The sequence below is a fragment of the Sycon ciliatum genome, chromosome 3 (assembly GCF_964019385.1).
Source record: "Sycon ciliatum chromosome 3, ocSycCili1.1, whole genome shotgun sequence".
Lineage (NCBI taxonomy): Eukaryota > Metazoa > Porifera > Calcarea > Leucosolenida > Sycettidae > Sycon > Sycon ciliatum.
This window is the reverse complement of record NC_088645.1, coordinates 27,923,632-27,939,331: the sequence shown is the minus strand read 5'-3', so window position 1 is coordinate 27,939,331 and position 15,700 is coordinate 27,923,632. Positions and strand designations below refer to the sequence as shown.

Here is a 15,700-nt window from a genome sequence, read left to right as displayed (position 1 = left end):
TATCTTACCATTGCAGCTTGTCAGCAACAGGGGACAGAAGAGAAGCAAGCAGCCAATCAGGACACCTTCACAGTGGGACACACAAAGAGAAAATGAGAACAGAGATCTAAATTTTAAAAATGACACTAATGTTGGGTATGACTAGTATGGAAAGGTAGGGAAGCTAAATTTATTGCACACGAAACTAAAAACCTTGCACCCTTTGTTGGGTATACATGCATTGAATGGGGTGAATCCAACCAATTCCATTTGCATGAAAACCCATGCCAGGTAAGATGTGAACCATCAACCCACAAGGAAATCCTGATACCCACAGGCCCCGATGCATGGCCAAAGCATGAGTTTGACTGAGAAGAGGTCTAAAACAACCATTTTCTGTGTCGCAGTCTGTGCCGCCTCCGTTGTCGCAACGTTTTCTGTGTTGCAGTCAACGTCGCAGTCTGCGCCGCCTCCGTTGTCACAACCGTTCTCTGTGTCGCAGTCGTCGTCTGAGTCCGTGCCTCCTCCGTTGTCGCAACCGTTTTCTATGTCACAGTCATCGTCGCAGTCTGTGCCGCCTCCGTTGTCGCAACCGGTTTCTGTGTAGCAGTTATTGTCGCAGTCTCTGCCGCCTCCGTTGTCGCGACCGTTTTCTGTGTTGCAGTCATCGTCGCAGTCTGCGCCGCCTCCGTTGTCACAGCCATTTTCTGTGTCGCAGTCGTCGGCGCAGTCTGTGCCCCCTCCGTTGGCACAACCATTTTCTGTGTCGCAGTCGTCGTGGCAGTCTGTGCCGCCTCCGATGTAACAACGATTTTCTGTGTCGCAGTTGTCGTCGCAGTCTGTGCCGCCTCCGTTGTCGCATTTGCTACCTACATGTATGTCACAACCGCTGTTTGCAACGCAGTCATTTTTTCGCAGCCATTTCGCAGCCGTCGTCGCAGCCATTTTTTTCGCAGCCGTGGTCGCAGCCATTTTCGCAGCCGTGCTCGCGGCCATTTTCGCCAGCTGTGGTCGCAGCCCTTTTCGCAGCCGTTTTCGCGAACATTTTTTCGAAGCCGTGGTCGCAGTCATTTTCGCAGCCTTGGTCGCAGCCCTTTTTTCGCAGCCGTCTCGAAGCCGTGGTCTCAGCCATTGTTTCGCAGCCGTCGTCGCAGCCATTTTGTGGCAGCTTCGGTCGCAGCCATTTTCGGAGCCGTGGTAGCAGCCATTTTTTTCGCACCCGTGGTCGCAGTCATTTTCGCAGCCTTGGTCGCAGCTATTTTTGCAGCCGTGGTAGCAGCCATTTTTGCAGCCGTGGTCGCAGCACTTTTCGCAGCCGTGGTCGCAGCCATTTTTCGCAGCCGTGGTCGAAGCCATTTTCGCGGCCGTAGTCGCAGCCATTTTCGCAGCCGTGGTCGCAGCCATTTTCGCAGCCGTGGTCGCAGCCATTATCGATAGTAGTAGTAGTAGTAGTATTTATTATTTTACTAGGGCAACCCCCACAGACTGTGAGTCTTTTTACAGGGTACCCTAGGTAAGTGCGTGAAATAGAGCTGAATGAAGAAAGCCGTAAGCGATACGCAACTACTGTCTGCGTCGCATTCATTTTCACAGCCGTTATTTGTGCTCAGTCGTTGTCTGTGTCGCAACCGCTGCCGTGGTCGAAGCCATTGTTTCGCAGCCAGCGTCGCAGCCATTTTGTCGCAGCCGTGGTCGCAGGCATTTTCGCAGCCGTGGTCGCAGCCATTGTTTCGCAGCCGTCGTCGCAGCCATTTTCGCAGCCGTGCTCGCGGCCATTTTCGCCAGCTGTGGTCGCAGCCCTTTTCGCAGCCGTTTTCGCGAACATTTTTTCGAAGCCGTGGTCGCAGTCATTTTCGCAGCCTTGGTCGCAGCCCTTTTTTCGCAGCCGTCTCGAAGCCGTGGTCTCAGCCATTGTTTCGCAGCCGTCGTCGCAGCCATTTTGTGGCAGCCTTGGTCGCAGCCATTTTCGGAGCCGTGGTAGCAGCCATTTTTTTCGCACCCGTGGTCGCAGTCATTTTCGCAGCCTTGGTCGCAGCTATTTTTGCAGCCGTGGTAGCAGCCATTTTTGCAGCCGTGGTCGCAGCACTTTTCGCAGCCGTGGTCGCAGCCATTTTTCGCAGCCGTGGTCGAAGCCATTTTCGCGGCCGTAGTCGCAGCCATTTTCGCAGCCATTTTCGCAGCCGTGGTCGCAGCCATTTTCGCAGCCGTGGTCGCAGCCATTATCGATAGTAGTAGTAGTAGTAGTATTTATTATTTTACTAGGGCAACCCCCACAGACTGTGAGTCTTTTTACAGGGTACCCTAGGTAAGTGCGTGAAATAGAGCTGAATGAAGAAAGCCGTAAGCGATACGCAACTACTGTCTGCGTCGCATTCATTTTCACAGCCGTTATTTGTGCTCAGTCGTTGTCTGTGTCGCAACCGCTGCCGTGGCGAAGCCATTGTTTCGCAGCCAGCGTCGCAGCCATTTTGTCGCAGCCGTGGTCGCAGGCATTTTCGCAGCCGTGGTCGCAGCCATTGTTTCGCAGCCGTCGTCGCAGCCATTTTCGCAGCCGTGGTCTCACCCATTTTTTCGCAGCCATGGTCGCAGCCATTTTTGCAGCCGTGTCGCAGCCATTTTCGAAGCCGTGGTCCCAGCCATTTTTTCGCAGCCTACGACGCAGCCATTTTCGCAGTCGTGGTCGCAGCCGTATTACGCAGCCTTGTTTCCAGCCATTTTCGCTGCCTTGGTTGCAGCCATTTTGTCGCAGCCATTTTGCAGCCGTGGTCGCAGCCATTTTCGCAGCCGTGGTCGCAGCCATTTTTCGCAGCCGTGGTCGCAGCCATTTTCGTGGCCGTAGTCGCAGCTATTTTCACAGCCGTGGTCGCAGCCATTTTCGCAACCGTGGTCGCAGCCATTATCGATACGCAACTACTCCCAGCGTCGCAGTCATTTTCAAAGCCGTCATTTGTGCTCAGTCGTTGTCTGTGTCGCAACCGCAGCCGTGGTCGCAGCCATTGTTTCGCAGCCGTGGTCGCAGCCATTTTGTCGCAGCCGTGGTCGCAGCCATTTTCGCAGCCGTGGTCGCAGCCATTGTTTCGCAGCCGCCGTCGCAGCCATTTTCGCAGCCGTGGTCGCACCCATTTTTTCGCAGCCATGGTCGCAGCCATTTTCGTAGCCGTGTCGCAGCCATTTTCGCAGCCGTGGTCCCAGCCATTTTTTCGCAGCCGTCGACGTAGCCATTTTCGTAGGCGTGGTCGCAGCCATATTACGCAGCCGTGGTTGCAGCCATTTTCGCAGCCGTGGTTGCAGCCATTTTTTAGAAGCCGTGGTCGCAGCCATTTTTCGTAGCCGTGGTCGCAGCCATTTTTTTTTCGCAGCCGTGGTCGCAGCCATTTTCGCAGCCGTGGTCGCAACCATTATCGGAGCCGTGGTCGCAGCCATTTTCGCAGACGTTGTCGCAAACATTTTTTCGCAGCCGTGGTCGCAGTTATTTTCGCAGCCGTGATCGCAGCCAATCTTTCGCAGCTGTAGTCGCAGCCATTTTTGCAGCCATGGTCGTAGCTATTTTCGTAGCCGTGATCGCAGCCATTGTTTCGCAGCCGTCGTCGCAGCCATTTTGTCGCAGCCGTGGTCGCAGCCATTTTCGCAGCCGTGGTCGCAGCCATTGTTTCGCAGCCATCGTTGCAGCTTTTTTCGCAGTCATGGTCGAACCCATTTTTTCGCAGCCATTTTCGCAGCCGTGTCGCAGCCGTGGTCCCAGCCATTTTTTCGCAGCCGTCGACGCAGCCATTTTCGAAGTCGTGGTCGCAGCCATATTACGCAGCCGTGGTTGCAGCCATTTTCGCAGCCGTGGTTGCAGCCATTTTTTAGAAGCCGTGGTCGCTGCCCTTTTTTCGCAGCCGTGGTCGCAGCCATTTTCGCAGCCGTGGTCGCAGCCATTATCGCAGCTGTGGTCGCAGCCATTTTCGCAGCCGTTGTCGCAAACATTTTTTTCGCAGCCGTGGTCCCAGTCATTTTCGCAGCCGTGATCGCAGCCGATTTTTTGCAGCTGTGGTCGCAGCCATTTTCGCAGCCGTGGTCGTAGCTATTTTAGCAGGCGTGGTCGCAGCCATTGTTCTGCAGCCGTGGTCGCAGCCATTATGTCGCAGCCGTGGTCGCAGCCATTTTCGCAGCCGTGGTCGCAGCCATTTTTTCGCAGCCGTGGGCGCAGTCATTTTCGCAGCCGTGGTCGCAACTATTATCGCAGCCGTGGTAGCAGCCATTTTTGTAGCCGTGGTCGCAGCCTTTTTTACAGCCGTGGTCGCAGCCATTTTTCGCAGCCGTGGTCGCAGGTATTTTCGCGGCCGTAGTTGCAGCCATTTTCGCAGCCGTGGTCGCAGCCATTTTCGCAGCCGTGGTCGCAGCCATTTTCGCAGCCGTGGTTGCAGCTATTTTTGCAGCCAAGGCTGCAGCCATTTTCACAGCCGTGGTCCCAGCCCTTTTCGCAGCCATTGTCGCAGCCATTATCGATACGCAACTGGTGCCTGCGTCGCAGTCATTTTCACAGCCGTTATTTGTGCTCAGTCGTTGTCTGTGTCGCAACCGCAGCCGTGGACGCAGCCATTTTTTCGCAGCCGTCGTCGCAGCTTTTTTGTCTTAGCCATGGTCGCAGCCATTTCCCCAGTCGTGGTTGCAGTCATTTTCGCAGCCGTGGTAGCAGCTATTTTCGCGGCAGTGGTGGCAGCAATTTTTGCAGCCGTGGTCGCAGCCATTTTCAGCCGTGGTCGCAGCCATTTTCGCGGCCGTAGTTGCAGCCATTTTCGCATCCGTGGTCGCAGCCATTATCGCAGCCGTGGTCGCAGCCATTTTCGCAGCCGTGGTCGCATCCATTTTTTCGCAGCCATTTTAGCAGCCGTGTCGCAGCCATTTTTGCAGCCGTGGTCCCAGCCATTTTTTCGCAGCCGTCGACGCAGCCACTTTCGCAGCCGTGGCTGCAGCCATTTTTTAGAACCCGTGGTCGCAGCCATTTTTCGCAGCCGTGGTCGCAGCCATTTTTTTCACAGCCGTGGTCGCAGCCATTTTCGCAGCCGTGGTCGCAGCCATTATCGCGGCCGTGGTCGCAGCCATTTTCGAAGCCGTTGTCGCAAACATTTTTTCGCAGCCGTGGTCGCAGTCATTTTCGCAGCCGTGATCGCAGCCCATTTTTCGCAGCTGTGGTCGCAGCCATTTTCGCAGCCGTGGTCGTAGCTTTTTTCTCAGCCATTGTTTCGCAGGCGTCTTCGCAGGCATTTTGTCGCAGCCCTGGTCGCAGCCATTTTCGCAGCCGTGGTAGCAGCCATTTTTGCAGCCGTGATCGCAGCCATTTTTGCAGCCGTGATCGCAGGCAGTTTTAGCAGCCGTGGTCGCAACAATTTTTGCGGCCGTAGTTGCAGCACTTTTCGCAGCCATGGTCGCAGCCATTTTCGCAGCCGTGGTCGCAGCCATTTTCGCAGCCGTGGTTGCAGCTATTTTCACAGCCGTGGTCACAGCCATTTTCGCAGCCGTGGGTCGCAGCCATTTTCGCAGCCGTTGTCGCAGCCATTATCGATACGCAACTGCTGCCTGCGTCGCAGTCATTTTCACAGCCGTTATTTGTGCTCAGTCGTTGTCTGTGTCGCAACCGCAGCCGTGGTCGAAGCCATTGTTTCGCATCCGTGGTCGAAGCCATTTTGTCGCAGCCGTGGTCGCAGCCATTTTCGCAGCCGTGGCCGCAGTCATTTTCACAGCCGTGGTCGCAGCCATTTTCCCAGTCGTGGTCGAAGCCATTTTTCGCAGCCGTGGTCGCAGCCATTTTCGCGGCCGTAGTCGCAGCCATTTTTGCATCCGTGGTCGCAGCCATTATCGCAGCCGTGTACGCAGCCATTTTCCAAGCCGTCGTCGCAGCCATTTTCTCAGCCGTCGTCTCAGCCATTTTGTCGCAGTCTGTGCCGCCTCCGTTGTCGCAACCAGTTTCTGTGTAGCAGTTATCGTCGCAGTCTGTGCCGCCTCCGTTGTCGCAACCGTTTTCTGTGTCGCAGTCATCGTCGCAGTCTGTGCCGCCTCCGTTGTCGCTACCGTTTTCTGTGTCGCAGTCGTCGTCGCAGTCTGTGCCGCCTCTGTTGTCACAACCGTTTTCTGTGTCGCAGTCATCGTCGCAGTCTGTGCCGCCTCCGTTGTCACAACCGTTTTCTGTGTCGCAGTCGTCGTCGCAGTCTGCGCCCCCTCCGTTGGCACAACCGTTTTCTGTGTCGCAGTCGTCGTGGCAGTCTGTGCCGCCTCCGTTCTCGCAACCATTTTCTGTGTCGCAGTCGTCGTCGCAGTCTGTGACGCCTCCGTTGTCACATTTGCTGCCTACATGTATGTCACAACCGCTGTTTGCAATGCAGCCATTTTTTCGCAGCTGTCGTCTCAGCTATTTTTTCGCAGCCTTCGTCGCAGCCATTTTCGCAGCCATTTTTTTGCAGCCGTGGTCGTAGCCATTTTCGCCAGCTGTGGTCACAGCCATTTTCGTAGCCGTTGTCGCAAACATTTTTCCGCAGCCGTGGTCGCAGTCATTTTCGCAGCCGTGGTCGCAGCCCTTTTTTCGCAACCGTGGTCGCAGCCATTTTCGCAGCCGTGGTCGTACCCATTTCGCAGCCGTGGTCGCAGCCATTATTTCGCAGCCGTGGTTGCAGCCATATTATCGCAGCCGTGGTCGCAGCCATTTTCGCAGCCGTGGTCTCAGTCATTTTGCAGCCGTGGTCACAGCTATTTTCGCAGCCGTGGTAGCAGCCATTTTCGTAGCCGTGGTCGCAGCCATTTTTCGCAGCCGTGATCGCAGCCATTTTCGCGGCCGTAGTCGCAGCCATTTTCGCAGCCGTGGTCGCAGCCATTTTCGCAGCCGTGGTCGCAGCTATTTTCGCAGCCGTGGTCACAGCCATTTTCGCAGCCGTTGTCGCAGCCATTATTGATACGCAACTGCTGCCTGCGTCGCAGTCATTTTCACAGCCGTTATTTGTGCTGAGTCGTTGTCTGGGTCGCAACCGCAGCCGTGGTCGCAGCCATTGTTTCGCAGCCGTCGTCGCAGCCATTTTGTCGCAGCCGTGGTCGCAGCCATTTTCACAGCCGTGGTCGCAGCCATTTTTCGCAGCCGTGGTAGCAGTCATTTTCGCAGCCGTGGTCGCAGCTATTTTCGCAGCCGTGGTAGCAGCCATTTTTGTAGCCGTGGTCGCAGCCATTTTCGCAGCCGTGGTCGCAGCCATTTTTCGCAGCCGTGGTCGCAGCCATTTTCGCGGCCGTAGTCACAGCAATTTTCGCAGCCGTGGTCGCAGCCATTTTCGCAGCCGTGGTCGCAGCTATTTTCGCAGCAGTGGTCGTAGCCGTGGTCGCAGCTATTTTTGCAGCCGTGGTCGCAGCCATTTTCGCAGCCGTTGTCGCAGCCATATCGATACGCAACTGCTGCCTGCGTCGCAGTCATTTTCACAGCCGTTATTTGTGCTCAGTCGTTGTCTGTGTCGCAACCGCAGCCGTGGTCGCAGCCATTGTTTCGCAGCCGTGGTCGCAGCCATTTTGTAGCAGCCGTGGTCGCAGCCATTTTCGCAGCCGTGGTTGCAGCCATTTTTCGCAGCCGTGGTCGCAGTCATTTTCGCAGCCGTGGTCGCAGCTATTTTCGCAGCCGTGGTAGCAGCCTTTTTTGTAGCCGTGGTTGCAGCCATTTTCGCAGCCGTGGTCGCAGCCATTTTTCGCGGCCGTAGTCACAGCCATTTTCGCAGCCGTGGTCGCAGCCATTTTCGCAGCCGTGGTTGCAGCTATTTTCGCAGCCGTGGTCGCAGCCGTGGTCGCAGCTATTTTTGCAGCCGTGGTCGCAGCCATTTTCGCAGCCGTTGTCGCAGCCATTATCGATACGCAACTGCTGCCTGCGTCGCAGTCATTTTCACAGCCGTTATTTGTGCTCAGTCGTTGTCTGTGTCACAACCGCTGCCTGTGCCGCAGTAGTATTCGCAGCCTTTGTCGGCGTCTCGGTCATTGTCGCAATCGTTGCCTGCATCGCAGTCGCTGTTGCAGCAGTTGTCTGCGTCACAATCCTTGCCTGTGTCTCGGTCGGTGTCACATCTGTTGCCGGTGTCGCTTTCATTGTCTGCACCACAGTCGATGTCAAAGCTGTTGTCTATGTCGTTGTCTAAGCCTCTACTGTTTTCTATGCTCCCGACATTGCCTGCACCACCTTCCATGGCAGCAGAGTATGAGAAGCCGGCCGTTGATAAGCAGTTTCATGCAGCATGGGCACCAAGCAAGACGCCTGCACTCGGTTAGGAATCCTGACCGGTGATAATGTATTAGACGGATTTCCAAAATGTCATTTTCAATACCTACTAAGGGCAGAAGGAGAGTAGTATTTCTAAAAGTATGTCAAAATGTTCGAAATTATTTATTTTTAGCATCCCCCCACCTCACAACAGAGCAACCGAGTTTTGTATTAAGCTGGGAGTGCCGATTCGAGCAACTAGTAGGATGGCTCTGCTTGGAGCCGCTAGATGGCTCGCAGCTGAGCCAGCAAATGACTCCGCATGGAGCAGGAGAATGACTCCGCATGGAGCCGGCAAATGTCTCCGCATGGAGCCGGGGAATGACTCCGCATGGAGCCGGCGAATGACTCCGCATGGAGCCGGCGAATGACTCCGCATGGAGCCGCCAATTACTCCGCATGGAGCCGCCGAATGACTCCGCATGGAGCCGCCAAATGACTCCGCATGTAGCCGCCAATGACTCCGCATGGAGCCGCCAATGACTCCGCATTAGGCCCAGACAGATCCTGCCGGCAATTCTTTCCGCAAAATATCGAAGAATTGAAAGAGCGGAAATTGCCGGCAAAATCGGAGCAAAATATCGGGATGTTGGGTAAAATCGATGCCTGATGCTTGGATTTCCTTGTTCCTTGTCACCCGTTCAGCAGGATACACTGCCCAGGGCGAGATCATGTCACCGAAATATCTCTGAGATTCACTGTGGATCGACTTGATTTTGGAAGAATTCAGGGACACATGTGTTGAGACCCGTGTTGAGAAACCGACCTTGCGATTTTTATGGAACGTTGTACGGGATTGTACGGGAAGTGGATACAATACACGTTTTCCCGGAGCAAAATGAAGCAAAATATCGATTTTCTTGTGCCAGGCTCGGCAAAATATCGACGATTTCGCAGCAACATTTTGCCGCAAAATATCGAGGCGACCGGAGCAGAATCTGTCTGGGCCTACTCCGCATGGAGCCGTCAATGCCTCTGCATGGAGCCGCCAATGACTCTGAGTAGAGCCGCCAAATGCTAAATATATAGAGATGCATAACCAGTTGAGAGCATATTATATTCTCATGGACTATACAGATACCGTCATGTGTGCGCCAAAAACATGAGTTGAGCAAGGGGGTGGGAGGGTGGGAAGGAAACCGTTCGGGAACACAAGTTTCCTCAAGTTGCACGCTCGAAAGTCCAAACAGCAATGACATGCAAGAGACACTGTAGGGCGCGTGCCCACGTGACATGCGCATGCGTGCAGGTTGGGCCAGCTCGCTGGGCTGGCTGCTAACTAGCGTTAGCATGATAACGCTCATTGCTCAGAAAATGTACGTGTTTAGCACCCCCCCCCCCCCCCCCCCCCAAAACACAGGCTTAGGGCGCGTTCAGACTGGTGTAAAAAGCAAGCGGAATGTGAAAGTTGTCACGGTGAATCGGTTCCCGCCAGCGCAAACACGGAAAAGGTTTCCCACCACCAAGGTTTCCCACCACCAAGGTTTCCCACCACCAAGGTTTCCCACCACCAAGGTTTCCCACCACCAAGGTTTCCCACCACCAAGGTTTCCCACCACCAAGGTTTCCCACCACCAAGGTTTCACACCACTGTCCGGTGGGATGCAGATTCCAGCGGAACACGGCGGGAGCACTTTTGATTATTTTGAGTTTTGACTTCTAGACTGCCAACTTCTTCTATAATGCCGAATGTTCGGCTCAGCAATGGAGAGGGAGCGCATGGAGCTGTACGTGGTGATTTTTGAGGGCCCTGCAGGGAAACCGTTGACTGCAAACGAGAGGCATACTCTGATCGCTGAGCGGATGAATGCCACCCAAGCAGCACACACTCTAGACATCGTGTTCTTTCTGTCGACAAGCACAAGCAAAAGCACGAGAGCTTTCCTGCGGAGGTATGACTTTGGCCGTATTTCAGCATGGTTGAGTGGAAAATTTCAAAAAGGTTTATTTCAAGAAAACCCCAAAAGGAAGACGGGGGGGGGGGGGCATGCCCTCAGCGCTCGAAGAGACGTTCTACTATCTGCCGGTGTATAGTTCTTGCCAATTAAGGATGTAGCCGGCTGTTTTGCCAGCGCTTGTAAATTGGCTATTTTCAGGCAATTATTTGTTGCGCCAGGGGGTGATTGCCCTCGTCTTCTGAGATCCTGGCTTGGCTAAGCGACACTGCTCCAGACACTCTTCTAAGGTGAGGCAATATTGGCTTGATGTAGGAAGTCCAGTTCCGTTCGCTGAAAAGCGAAAAATGCAGTCACAGCTCGCCTGTACAAAGTGAATGGGCACCTCGTGGCTGCAGTTCGAGATGCAGTTCGAGGCCCAAGTATCTTCTCCCGCGGCCTTTTCAGCCTTGTCGATGCTATTTTTAGGGAGCTAAACATTACCTGAGTCGAATGGTCTTGGTCCGAGGACGCTGAGACGCTCCCTTCCTCCTTTATTCCCAATCGAACTCGCGCACTTCCACAGAAACAGGGTGACTGCGCCCTACTATAAAGGCATTTGTATGGATAAAGTCACTAAAAACGCCGTTTCCTTCTCATAAAAGCACGGATGACCGCGATTGGTCCATAGGTTACAGTCTTTTGGCCGCTGAGTCGACTGGTTTTGGTCCGAAAAGGCTGTGATGCAACGTTCGGCCCTTATTCCCAATCGAACACAGTTGAGTAAATGGTCACGTGCTCATGCATACACCAGTTGCCTGGTCACCGTGCCTGCACTGGCTGCAGGCTACAATTTTCACATTAAGGTTCAACTCAAAGGTTCAAAGCAGGTAGCCGTAAGAGGCTTTTACGCCTCCCTGGTTCAAAGGTTCAACTCGAGTGACATAAACAGGCCCAAATGTAAATGAGCACGTGACCGCTTACTCAACCGTGTTCGATTGGGAATAAGGGCCGAACGCTGTATCGCAGCCTTTTCGAACCAAAACCAGTCGACTCAGCCGCCAAAAGACGACAACATACGGACCGATCGCGGTCATCCCCCCTTTTATAAGAACGAAACGGCGTTTTTAGTGACTTTTTCCATACTAATCCCTATCTAATAGGGCGCAGTCACCCAGTTTCGGTGGAAGTGTGCGAGTTTGATTGGGAATAAAGGAGGAAGGGAGCGTCTCAGCTTCCTTGGACAAAGACCATTCGACTCAGCACTCCGAAGACTACAACTGGTGAAAAATTTAGGGTAACTTCCCCTTTAAGTTTTTTTGGACCTTGGCGGATGCAAAGGATCCACTCGATCGATCAGGATCCGGATCCAACCAAACGAACATGCCCTAAGCGAGTTCAACGTTACGTCCAACCTCATACCTGCGCTGGGAAGCTGGCCTCTCCGCGACATCTAGCCAGGAATTTCTAATCCAACACTACTCCCATCGCTGCAGAGCAAACTATACTGAGGAAAGGTTTCAAATTCAAAAAAATGCAGGCAAAACCTCAGTCAGTTCGGCATCAACTGGCGCACCAGAAAATGTTGGGGTTGGAAGGAAAATCTTGCCATTTGGAGTGACAAGTGATCACCGCTACTTTTTCCTGTACACTTTGTTCTGCAGCGTAAGGAGCAGTGTGGGAGTAGAAATTGCTGACTAGACCAGCTTTCCAGAGCAGGTGTGAGTTTGTACGTATGTCAGCATGGTAGAGTGGAACAATACAAAAAAATAGACTTCAAGAAAAGCCAAACAGGATGATCGGGGACTTTTCCTCAGTACTAGAAAAGGTGTTCTTCTATCTGCCAATATATAGTTCATGATAGTTGAAGACGTAGCTTGAGGTTTTATCATCGCTTGTATATCGGCTGTTTTCGACATTATTACTTGTTACGTCAGTGGTGCTGGCTCTAGTCTCCTTTGATGCTGGCGTGGCCAAGCGATGCTACCTCCCGGACCTCTTCTAAGGTGAGGAGGCAATGTTAGCTTGATTTCGTTTTGTTGATAGTTTATTTTGTGTACGCGCCTGTGGTGTGGTTTGGTTCTACACACATACACATACATTATGGGATTTTAGGTACGCCATTTTTCAGACGTACGCCATTTTCAAGGGATTTTCACAGTCGCTTAACACCTGAAAAGGAAACTTAACGGCAACATAAGAGCGAAGGAGGAGAGATCAACTTGCACACTTGTTCTGGTTTTCTCAGACATGCAGTTTCGTAATAGTTGCACCTTCTGTGTTTAAAGTACTGCTTACCCAAGCAAAGTCCTGAACAGGCCATACCACTCCTTTGCCCTGTCAGCAAAACATCGCACAAATACAAAACAACGTACTTTGATATAACGTTATGTAGAACCAAAGCTTGCACACATACATACGTACACCTGACCACACACTACACACACTCATGCATGCAGACACAAATATCCCAGGCCCGTCGCATCGACTTTAGAGGTGGGGGCGGCCATGGAAGGGGGGGGGGGGGAGATGCGGCCTCCCCGGCAAAAAAATTTCAACAATTGAAGCCTATTGCAAGAATTTCCGGGCATTTGGTGCCATTTCAGTGGAACTATAATGAACGACCTTTTGATTCGGCAACAAACCAAGAAGATGCTACGATCGGGGACAATAATTTCTTTTTTATCCTCCCCGGGAAAATATTTCAAAAATTGAAGCCAATTGCAAGCATTTTCAGGCATTTGGTGCCATTTCAGTGTAACTGCAATGAATGACTTTTTGATTCTGCAACAAACCACGATAGGGGACAGGGATTCTTCATTATTTGCCACGGTTGCACTGAGCTGCGGATATTGCGCTTTGTTGCACATAGCCAGCAATCGCATGTCATCACGAACATTCAAAATCAACATAATTTTGCGAATCGACCTTTTTTCAGCATCACTTTTCAAAGAGGACGAAGCAAAGTCGGCCGAAAGAAGCCCAGAGGAAGAAAATCACCCTCTCCACTTCGCCATCACGATACTGACATAGATACGAGACGAAACAATTAAAAAATCCAGAAGAAAACTGATCGGCCATCATCGCGCTGACTTTGGTCTGAGAATTTTTATCACGATCAAAAATGTACAAGGAGCACTCAAAATAAGCTACAGATGTACCTTTATCACTCTCTACTCCTTTTTCAAGACACAAAAGTCGACTCTCCACTTTCAAACCAGGAACCAGACATACCAGTGGTCCTTTTCAGCTGCTCCACGAGCGCAGGAAATGCTCACCAAGGGGCTCAGAGCAGCATCCATTCCAGAAAAAGAGCTGAAATACGAGTGAGACTGCATGCCTGAGTACATGCATGAGTACATGCAGAAAATAGTCAATTTCAGCGTTTCTGCTCCAAACAGCAACTTGCTTCGACTAGCTACAAAGATTACACCAAAGGATCAAACAACCGTTTTTTTCATTTTTTTGACAGGTGGGATCCTTGTGCTTGGCCCAGCACGCCAAAAATCACACCTCGGCGGAGTACAAAAATTACAACTCCCAGATGTCCTCGATTGCTGGCCATGAGTGTGCTCGGAAAAAAACACTGGCGAAAAAGTGGGGTGGCTGTGACGGCCTTGTCACATCCATCCATGCACAGGCATGCATACACAGAATCGATTCTGCTCCATTCATTTCGCAACCGGAATCGGATCTGCACTCAACAAACGCAGTCGCGTGCATCAAACAAACGCACCCGAACCAAAACAAGGCGGAAGGACTTTGGAATGTTGTCGGAATGACACCAAACAAACGCAACCTCATCTTCTCTACAGAAAAATGGAACAGATTACGTAGAGACGTCCGCTCCAGCACAACGCTGGACGTTCAAAGCTGCAGTGGTACCCCTTACACTATTGGTCCCAGAGTGTGCATGTTGTATTCCTTGTTCAATACCGGCAACAGTAGCTCATGCCATGTTTGACAATGGATCAATACTATTGATCTCCAGCTGACTATCACACTTTTTCTCTTTTTTATTCCCACTTCACTACCTTCTTTTTAGGAAGAAATGCCCATTGGGATTTGCAAAATACAACAAAGTCAAAAAAAGAATTAGCCTGGTATACACCACACGGCTGGTTGACTTGGCTTTTCTGGCCAGTGAATGCTCTCTCTCTCTCTCTCTCTCTCTCTCTCTCTCTCTCTCTCTCTCTCTCTCTCTCTCTCTCTCTCTCTCTCTCTCTCTCTCTCTCTCTCTCTCTCTCTCTCTCTCTCTCTCTCTCGCGCGCGCGCGCACGCGCGCGCACACACACACACGCACAGATCAACGGACGCGCACACGCACACCACCCCCACCACCCCCCCCCCCCCCCACATACACACATCTATATGTTGCGAAATACGATTCAATTATTATTTACGCACATTGTCGTATATGGCTCTTGTCTTGTAGAATCCAGTGTCTGACGTCATGGTCTAGTCTATATGTGAGTATAGTAGGATGTGTGCTGTGTATTGTATGAGGTGCATGCAAGAGTGTGTATAGTCAGAGACTGACTTGCATTAGTAGTGCTAGCTTGGTCAGAGAGCGAGGGTGATCAGTGGTGCGTCCGTGGTCTGGTTGTCTTGGTCTGGGTCATGTGGTCTGTACGTATTCGTCCCTGATTGGTCTTCGCATCATATCAGTGTGTACCCCCTTGAAGTTGAAGTACTCGACATGACTCCCAACCAGGGTACAAGCAACCCGGTGTTCTTCTTCCAAAACGGGTCCAAATACCCCCCCCCCCCCCCCCCCCGCCCGCAACGGGTCACTGACCCCCGCTTGACCCGGCTCTGGAGCAGACACTACCGCGGACTATGGATGGAGTGCATGGAACATACAGTATACAGCACGCAAGGCTGACAGCAGAGAGCCAGACCAGAACTAACAATTACCATTACAAGATCACGCATATAGCGTACAGCAATCAAAAGCAAAGCGCATTCATACATGCCCTTCCTACCTGATGGTGGAGCTTGTCAACCAGATCCACATTCCTTGAATTCGCTGACGACTATCTTTGCTATTGACGTATTGTCGCTCTGTCTATCCTCTTACCTTTCTTCAACCCTCAAGTCTTCTGTAGAACTTCTTTCCAGTCGGTCTCTCTGCTCTTCTCTCTACGCTTCATCTCAACAACGTTTCTCTTCTCCATTTTTTCGTTCCTGTACTTCTCTAAACTTCTCTACTACCTGTATCTTTCATTAGTTTAATAGTTCTCTTCGTTTGAATGATTTTCTTCAACATGATCATGATGATCATTATGACTATTGACTATGTAGTCGACTGTGTTTTTGCACTTTGAGCTTGAGCTTGATTTTCTTTCATGTCTTTTTTGCCGAATGTACAGGGCGCTAGTAGTAGTAGTAGTACGCTGTCGACCTGCCTATCATCCTGGTCATGTCGTGCACTACACACATGCACTCAGTCTGTCTGTCTACGTCTACAATCTAGTCGGTGGCTCGGTGCATGTGCGCACGTCACGTGCGCTGTGTGTGAATAATGCATGCAGCGCAGCTACTGTTGTGGACATGGAAATCCGGTCGCACGTCTGGCGGCCCC

At 52.1% G+C, this 15,700-nt stretch overlaps 1 long non-coding RNA gene across 1 annotated transcript; it reads right to left on the bottom strand.

Annotated features, from left to right (window-relative positions):
- Nucleotides 1-6: 6 nt before the first annotated feature.
- Nucleotides 7-15,340, bottom strand: LOC135812624 (uncharacterized). Its single transcript, XR_010552880.1, has 3 exons — nucleotides 15,102-15,340; nucleotides 12,415-12,453; nucleotides 7-65 (listed from the first exon to the last, which is right to left on the bottom strand). It is a non-coding gene; the product is annotated as an uncharacterized LOC135812624 (long non-coding RNA).
- Between the last annotated feature and the right edge of the window lie 360 nt (nucleotides 15,341-15,700).